We start from the raw sequence: 8,072 nt of genomic DNA, 5'->3' as shown, positions 1-8,072 counted from the left end.
GGAGAGCCGCTAGCCACAAGGGGCCCCAGTGAAAGCTGAAGAACAAGGGGTAGGCTGGACCCAAGACTCTGAATAGATCCTTTTACTGGAACGAAGAGGGAAAAAGTCAAAGGGCTCGATAAGACCGATTCACTCACCCAAGACACTTCTCATTCCAGTACCTCTAAAAGCCTTCCTGGGTTCTGTCCCCACCTCTGTACACTCCCTCGATGCTAGTTCTGAAAGTCAGTGATAGGTTAGCATGGTATTCATCCCATGGTGTCACCTAGCAACGTGGTGTTCATAAATAGCCACAATCATCTCTTTTCCAAACATGGCTAAAATTTTCAGAGGAATCAGGAAAAATGCTTAGCTCTTTCGAGCTGGTGTGAAATATTCCCCTGTCTCAGCCCTATTCCCAGCCTTCCTCTTCCTCTGCTCAAGTTGACCTCCCAGGATGCTCATTGTTTATCCTTTGCCTGTTTTTTTAGAAATGCATATTTCCTTCTAGGGGTCACATAACAGCTGTTCATGTAAGTCTCCCAGTTATTTTGCAAACTTCATTGAACTCAAAAACAATTCAAAAGTCAAAAAACCCCAGTCTTTTCTAATCTTCACCTTTTGCACTTTAGAAGAAATTCATAGACTTAGAATATTAACCCTGAGAAAGATTTGCCTCTAGGAAAGTTAAAAGTGTAATAGATGTACATTACCACAGGTGAGAGGTTTATCTTTCTATTAAACTTTAAATCCATGAGAACACAAAGGCTCCACTGCCAAGCATGGTGCCATGTACCTGTAGTCTCAGAACTCAGGAGGCTGAGGCAAAAGTATTGCACCAGTGAGTCTAGCCTGAGCTATATAGTAAGACTGCTAAAAGAAAAAAAAAGTGATGGTAGGGTTGCTTCCATTAACTAGATTAATATTTAATACATTCGAACTAACACATAAATCGAATACAAGAACAGAGGAATCTATGCTGTGGAGAACTTAAAATTATACAGAGAAATGTGGGTGATTTTTCATTGCAGATGTAAACTTAAGACAAATTTCATTCTTGTTTTGTTTTTGGTTTTGTTTTGTTTTTGTTGTTGTTGTTGTTGTTGTTTTTCCGAGACAGGGTTTCTCTGTGTAGCCCTGGCTGTCCTGGAACTCACTCTGTAGACCAGCCTGGCCTCGAACTCAGAAATCCACCTGCCTCTGCCTCCCAAGTGCTGGGCTTAAAGGTGTGTGCCACCACCGCCCGGCCAAATTTCATTCTTTTTTTTTTTTTTTAAAAGATTTATTTATTTATTATGTAAGTATACTGTAGCTGTCTACAGACACCAGAAGAGGGCGTCAGATTTCATTATGGGTGGTTGTGAGCCACCATGTGGTTGCTGGGATTTGAACTCATGACCTTCCGAAGAGCAGTTGGTGCTCTTCCCCGCTGAGCTATCTCACCAGCCCCCAAATTTCATTCTTACAATTACACATTGTCATTATTTCAGCTGAAGAATTACAGATGAACTGTATAAAACCTGAGGACCCTGAAAACAAAATATCATAAAGAAATTGGATCTTACATTTCTGGGTGCCATATATTGCAATAAGGAGGACTAAGAGGAGGATGAAGGACTCTCATTTGGGCCTTGAGGGGTCTGAATAAATCAGGATCAGACAGATGCACACCAAACTAGGTAACTGAGCAAAGCGGGCAAGAAAGCTAACACAGGGTGGCCCTAGGACAAGCCAGACCACAGATCGTTCCATTTTCAGCCCTTAAGGACAACGACTAGGAGGAAGAGCAGGCTGGTCCTCTTCTAGTCTGAATAAGTAACTGACACTACCAGGGAGCACTGGCCTCAGAGGAAATGGTAAACCCTAACAAAGGGATGCACACCCAGAAATCTTACTCCTCTACTTCCCATCTCCTACCTTCCAGCAAGCAGGGCTGGAGGTAAGAAGAGGGGATCAGGGTGGTAAGGTGATTATCACTAACAGACAGAAAGGAGAGAGGCTGAGAATGATCTGGAGGGAGAATGGAAAAGATCAGAACACAGCCAGTGTAGATGGGAGACAGGGGCTTTGGTTAGGCAAGCCTGAGAGTCAGGGGAGAGGTCAGAGCTGGATATCTGGGAATTCTTCAGTTAATGACTCGTAAATATAGTCATGTTTCCAGATAAATTCACTCTGAGATGAGAGAGCTAAAGCCTGTACTCAGGGTACCTCAGGGGGCATGTGCTAGCAAAGGGTCCTGAGAAGGATCAGCCAAGGGAGTTTGAAATGCCACAAAACTCCATCCTTTGCACCAACAGACTTCCAGAAAACAAGGATTTGGAATTTTCCTGAGTGATGGTGGAGCGGATAAGCTTGATAAAAGACAGCTTTATCTAGGAAGAGGGAACTTCAATTGAGAAAATGTCTCCATCACATTGACCAGTGGGCAAATCCGTGAGGGCACTTTCTTGATTAACTATATAATAAAGACTGGAGTTTGGATTATCAGAACCCATGTGGAAGAAGCCTCACGGTCAGGTGGCTCATCTGTAATCTCAACACATGGGAGGACAAAAAGAGTTGACAGCTGGCTGCCTAGACTATCCAGAATTGGTGAGCTCTATGCACAGCCAGAGGCTCTGCCTAAGTAAGTAAAATGGACAACCACTGAGGGGGATGACCACCATTAACTTTGGGCCTTTGCATGCAAGTGCACATATAATGTATTGCCCATAGGTGTAAACATACACACACACACCTTTAATCACAACTCAAGAGTACAATAAAAATATATACATTAATTTCTTTCTCAGTTGTAGTGAGCTAATTTGGCCAGAGATCATGATTTTCTGGTCATTCCTTAAGTACTTGATTTTCATATATGGGACTCCTCTCCAGCCCAAGGACTACTAGGAAAATACCATTTCCAAGCAGAGTCTCCAAATAGGTAATGAGCATGAGGAACCAGCCTTGGGCCTAGAGAGGCAGTTGAGTCATCCTTCAGTCTCCAGCACTGTTCACTCCTTCATCTTTCACCACAGCACTTGGTTTTCCAAGTGATGGTATTACCCTTTAAGTGGGCTTCATTGATGAAAACATAGCCTATCTGTGACGGTTTGTATATGCTTGGCTCTGGGAATGACACGATTGGAAGGTTTGGCCCTGTTGGAGTAGGTGTGGCCTTGTTGGGGAAAAGGTATGTCACTGTGGGTATGGGCTTTAAGACCCTCATCCTAGCTGCCTGAAAGTCAGTAGTCTTCCACTAGCCGACTTCAGATGAAGACTTAGAACTCTCAGCTCTGCCTGCACCATGCCTGCCTGGATGCTGCCATGTTCCCACCTGGATGATAATGGACTGAACCTCTGAACCTGTAAGCCAGCCATAATTGTTGTCCTTTAGACTTGCCTTGATCATGGTGTTTATTCACAGCAGTAAGACCCTAACTAAGACACCTATCATTTCAGGGACCAAAGAAAGGAAATACTACATGTTTCTTATTTTTTTCAAGTTGTCCCTGGGTTTACTGAAAATATTACAAAGCAGCAGAAAAGATTGAAATTCAACCCAAGTGTAGGCAGAGTGACTTGCAGATTAGGAGAGATTACCAGAGTTCAATAGCTTCACCATTTCCTGCGTGTTAGAATCTACCTCAGTGGTTTCCTGACCCAGGTCTGAGATCCTAGGAACATAATTTTCTCTCCTCCTTCTGGGGCTTGATGGAAATAGCACTCACAGGACCTCCCTAAATCCACTTTATCAGATGTGTGGCATAGCCTGCTATCTTACTTAGGAGTTTCTTGCCTGGCATAATGGCAGACTCCTCCCATAGAGCTTGTTTGTGCAGATATTACCCAGGTACAAATGATGATGTTACCAGGGCACCCTTGTAACACATGTTGGCAGGTCCTGGTACTATTCATTCTTTTAAAAATATTTATTGAGGCATTGTCTGCTAGGAACCAGAGAAATACACTTGATCTTGGTCTCCGAGAACTTAATTTGTGACTATTAAACAGTCATACTCTTTAATAAGAGTCAAAGGCACATGGAATTGTGAGCAGGTATGATTGGTAGTTGGAGCATTCTGGTAAGGCTTTCCTGGGGAGGTGATGTGGCAACTGCTTCAAGTGCTGATGGAAGATGGTTACTAGCAGCCAGCAGTGGCAGCTATCCGGCATGGTGATCTCATGAGCAAAGGCCCTGTGGTGGGAGGAAGCATGGGCTCAAAGAGAAGGCCAGAGGGGCAAGGTGTGGGGCTGAAGGCTAAAGTAGGCTGTGTCCTGGCAGCCTTAATAGGAAGTTGTGGTTTTGTACTACAATGAGAAGCCACTGAAGCAGATTTGAAGTTCCAGGGAACAGATGAAGGGAATAGGCTAGGTACCCAAGATGCAAGAGGAACAGATGAATGCAGAAGTTGAGCTTTCTATCCTTATGTTCTCTCGAGAAAGACTGCTCAGCACGAGTTCTCCTTTTTTGAGCTAGCATGGGTACAAAACACTCATTTTTGTTTGGGAAACAGGGAGCTGTTGAAAATGGCATTTCACTCTTCTATATAGATAGGCAGGGCTTCATATTCAAAGTATATTCACATCCAGCTTTTCATTCTGTCCTCAGCAAAATTCTCATCACTTCCAGGCACCCCTTACTTAAAGATTCTTGAATTCACAATCTTGATCCAATTGCTGTGTGTATTTCTGGGCACATCCTCAAAAACCTGCAGCTGCTAAGCCCATTATGAAACCCTAGACTCTGAGGTTTGAGGGAACATTGGCTCTCGGTTACTACCAAGCCACTTATTTTGCTGAGGCCCAAAGAGCTAGCTGGAGGAAGAGCCAGGGTTTCAGTCAAGTAAAACAAGCACAAATCCAATTGATACTCGGGCTCCCTGGTAATTACCATACTACTTTCATATGTTATTTCAGTGCTAGGGATTAAATGCAGGGCCCTGTATGTCCGACAAAGTTCTCTTCCATTAACTTGACCTCAAGCCTCTCAAAAAGCTTTTTAATGTGTGTGTGTGTGTGTGTGTGTGTGTGTGTGTGCATTCATGTATATGTGGGCACATGCATGTGGAGGTCAGTGATTAACTTCTATCTTTGCATGGGTCCCAGGGATCAAACTCAGGATGCTACAATTGCATGCCAAGTGTTTTTACCCAGGAAGCCAATTTGCCAGCCCTCATAAAAAAAAAAAAATTAAGGGAGTTAAATACCAATTATGGATAGTATAAGTATGCACGTACACCGATGTGTGGATGTATGTGAAGAGATGAAAGTGTGCAGGGTGTCATTCGTTTATTGCTTCGAGACATAGTATCTTACTAAACCTGGAACTCAGTATTTGGGGAAGGGGGGCAGTTGCTAGGCTGTTTTAGCCCTGCCCCCACACTGTAGTTAAGACTTGTACATGGCTATCACTGGTGATTTATATGGGTTTCAGGATTTCACTCAGGCCCTCACACTTACAGTAAGTGCTCTCACCCACGGAACTATATATATTTCCAGTGCCTGAATGGCAATGCTAAGACTCCCCTAGTGTTGTTGATCAGTGTCCCCATTATCCTAACATGACAACCCAACCTTGCCGACAAGCAGATTATCTCAATCATCAAATGACGTGGCTCAAGGCAATGTGTAAGAACACTTGAAGATGGAAATGACTCAGTCCCCTCATCCTTTCTCTCCAAGTGGGAACAAAGCCACACCAAGTACTCTCCTTAGCTTCCCTCCCTTCACATTCAATTCTGGGGATAAAAACTTCCAAAGAGGTTGAGAGAGCAGGTGAGTCAGAAATGTCTGCTCTTGCAGGGACCCAGGGCAGCTCTACAGAGAGGGACTAGAAAGTTGCACACTGAATTATGCGACCTGGAATTTAATGAGTATTAGAAGTCTGTTCAACAGAGAGGTGATGGTAGGCTGTGCTAGACGAACAGGGCAAACTTCCTGTGCCTAAAATAGGCCTCAACCCTCCTGTGATGATATGGGGATGCAGCACAATTGCTAGAACACTTGTTAAGCATGCACAAAACCTTGAGTTTGATTCCCAACACCATGTGAGACTGGGCTTGGTGGTGTATGCCTGTAATCCCAGACCTCAGGAAGCAGAACCATTTGTGTAAAGTTGTTCTGTTCCATAGGGATATATGGAATCCTATCTCAACAAAAAATAAAACCATACAGAAATTGACTTGGGAATGCCTTAGTCAGTAAGGTGCCAGTATCGAAAGCTCAAGGACCTGTGCTCATATCCCTAGAGCCCACATAAAAACAGCAAGGTGGTATGGTGAGCTGATGAAGTTCTGAGCTTGGCCATATCAGAGACCCCAGTACCCCTAACCTATGGGAATGGTTAGGCCTTCCCAGGCCAGGCACAGAAGAATGGCAAAGTCTTCCTTTATCCCCCATCCTAGGGATGCTGACACTGTATGTAGAAACTACCAACCACACCTTCCCTCGTAAGGACCCACTACTGAGACTAGCTAGCCTAGCTCCTCCTCCCTACTGTGTATATAATAAGCTGGCTGGGTTTCCCCACTGTTGCTGGTGTGCCAGCATTAACAGGGCATGGCCCATCCAATCCCAGCTTTTTTGTGCATGTGTCTGTCCTTTCTTCACTCCATGGTACCCCAGTCTGCTCAGTGCCCAAGCTGTGCAGGTTAACAGCAGAGCACTTCTGTAAAACCTGCACTGGGAGATAGCGACAGATTACTGAAGTGGCTTCTGGAAGTTCATTGACCAGGCAGGCTAATAGAATCTCTGAGTTTCAGAGTCTCTGAATGATCCTGTCTAAACAAATAGGTAAATGGAGAATTCAACCAAAAGGACACATGAGACCTTGTCCCTTCCTAAAGACCTTGTCCCTAAAATTATTTTTGAATGGGTGTTTGTGTGCATGTTTGCACGCATGCACACACACACACACACACAGAGACAATTTTAAAAACAAATATTTAGAAGTACAGACAGTGAGTGCTTTGTGGGCTGCAGTTACCCAGCACTACTCCATGGTGGATGCACAATTCAAAGCTCCCAGTCAACACAAATGCACATTCCATGATGCCAACTTTACAATGAAATTTGAATTTTAAGTCATATTCATGTCATGAACTCAGTTTTCCAACCACATTAACATATAAAAGTCTCGCAGGCAGAATGGGAGCACGAGTTAGTCTTGGCTTACAATGTTGTAAGGAAAGATGGTGTTGGTGGTCTGCTGGTCACTTTATTAGTGAACTCTCGTTATTTATATATGCAGTGGCTTTCTTACATGTTAATAAAGTTTCTCACCATAAGCAACAACCATATATGTCATGAAAATGTACTGTGTGGAGAAAGAGACACAAAATTGAATTCTGTGGATCACTGTTTGCAAACAGAAGGGTTTGCACTGGAAAATAAAGTCAATGTTTCTACAGACAAGACTGAACAGGTATCTAGAAAGCCCAGTCTTCCACACTATAAACAAAAAGAAATGAAAAGGACATGACTGCTCCTAGTTATGGTGGAGGTGGTTTATTATAGATATGAGGGAATAAACAGCCAAAGGTGGAGACAGAGACATCTGGAAGAGTCCAAAGTGGACATGACTGACAGACTGAATTAGGCTATGTGAGGGAATGTGGAAAGGAGGAAAGGAGAGAAGGGGATGGGAGGGGAGGGGAGGGAGAGGAAGGGGAGAAGAGAGGACCAAAAGCTAAAAGGTCAAAAGGTAAAAAGGGCCAATATAGAGCAGCTGGCAGAGCGCAGTAAAGAAGTTTAGGGTAAGGAGAGGGTACACCAGCTTTGATCCTTAATAAGTAGGAACTGAATGATGTGGGGAGAAGCTGGCAGCCAGCATCTGCTTTGGTATGTTAATAGGCACCTCAGCCATTTGTTCCAGGTTAAGACCTAACACTTTGTATGCTTATTTTCCAGTTTACTAGAATCTAATCTTAGGGTTCTCATCTTCTTTCCTTTTCTTTGACCTTATTAAACTACTACTTCTTGGGCTTATTGTTTTGGCTCTTCTGTAGCTCATTGTGACTTTTTCATTTTAAAAATTAAATGTTAGCCAGGCAGTGGTGGCTCATGCCTTTAATCCCAGCACTTGGGAGGCAGAGGCAGGTGGATTTCTG

This window comes from Mastomys coucha, unplaced genomic scaffold (assembly GCF_008632895.1).
Source record: "Mastomys coucha isolate ucsf_1 unplaced genomic scaffold, UCSF_Mcou_1 pScaffold15, whole genome shotgun sequence".
Lineage (NCBI taxonomy): Eukaryota > Metazoa > Chordata > Mammalia > Rodentia > Muridae > Mastomys > Mastomys coucha.
Note: the sequence above shows the minus strand (reverse complement) of the source record.